The sequence below is a fragment of the Microtus ochrogaster genome, chromosome 7 (assembly GCF_000317375.1).
Source record: "Microtus ochrogaster isolate Prairie Vole_2 chromosome 7, MicOch1.0, whole genome shotgun sequence".
NCBI classification, from domain to species: domain Eukaryota; kingdom Metazoa; phylum Chordata; class Mammalia; order Rodentia; family Cricetidae; genus Microtus; species Microtus ochrogaster.
The window spans coordinates 59,738,638-59,740,018 of record NC_022014.1 but is presented as its reverse complement, the minus strand read 5'-3'; positions in this window follow the sequence as shown (position 1 = coordinate 59,740,018).

The following is a 1,381-nucleotide window of genomic DNA, read 5'->3' as shown; positions in this document are numbered from 1 at the left end:
GGCAGAGGCAGGCGGATCTCTGTGAGTTCGAGAACAGCCTGGTCTACAGAGCTAGTTCCAGGACAGGCTCCAAAGCCACAGAGAAACCCTGTCTCCAAAAGAACCAAAAAAATAAAAAAATAAAAAAGAGCTCAAATAGACATAGACAAAGTTGAGGAACTGATAATAAAAGACTTTTATTTAAAATATAAAGGAGAGTTGGGCGGTGATGGCACATGCCTATAATCTCAGCACTTGGGAAGCCAACGCAGGTGGATCTCACAGAGTTTGATGCCAGCCTGGTCTACAGAGCGAGTAACAGGACAGTCAGTGCAATAAGGAGAAACCTTGTCGTGAATGACCAAAAAAAGAGGACAGTGTCTCATAAAGGACAGGTTGGCTTCCGACGTACTATGTAGCTGAAGATGACCTTGAACTCAAGCTCCTTATACCCTTGCCTCCCAAATGCTGGGCTTAAAAACACACCACCACTGCTGGACGTATTCTATATCTCACTGTGTAGACCACACTGGCCTCGAACTCACAGAGATCTGCCTGTCTGCCTCCCAGGAGCTGGGATTAAAGGTGGGCACCACCACACCCAACAAAACTAATTTTTAAGTTTGAACAATTACAAATTTGAAAGCCACCAAAAAGCCAAGGAGGAGAAATTTGAAGTAAAATTGTGTTAGCGTCTCTTGTGTTGGGGAAGAAGAGGAAACATGCTTTTAAGTTCAGACAAAATGATGCCATGTTAGAGGTCATGATTGAGGAAGAGAGAGAGTCAGGTGACAAGGAGGTGGGTGGTGTGAGGGCATCCTGGGCCAGCCTGGCTACATGGAGAGAGCACCAGCAAAGCTCACAAATGCTGCCACAGAGGCAGGAAAGAGCTCTTTGGGACTGGAGATGCCGGTAAAAGTTTTGGGGCTCTGAGTAAAGAGCCAGCTGAGGGACCAGCTCGAGACACAGGCATGAGGGGAAGTTAAGACCCTGGTCCCTTTCCAAGAGGGATCTGTCGCTAAGTGTTGGTCAGGTTTCCCGCAGAAGAGGGACAAGTCCATCACAAAGGCCTGACAGTAAATCAGAAAAGCACTCTCTCCCCTGAGACGGGAAGGGAGGATTGATTGGAGGTGGTGGAGGTGAGGGGGAGAGAAATGTGGCAGCTTGGGACTCAGAACCACAAGCTGGGGTACTCACAGACACTCAGCAAAGTCTGCTGACTTTAGCTGAATGAGCTGTGGCGAGCAAGCTGAGAAACATCTGCCAGAGAGGAGCTGGGGTAAGGAGTTCAAGGAGAGGAATGAGGTGGGAAGATGGGGTGAGTCCCATGGAGAAGACGCCCAGTAAGACAGAGTGTCTGAGGAATCCCCGCACCTGTCATTCCTGAACGAAACCTTGCATT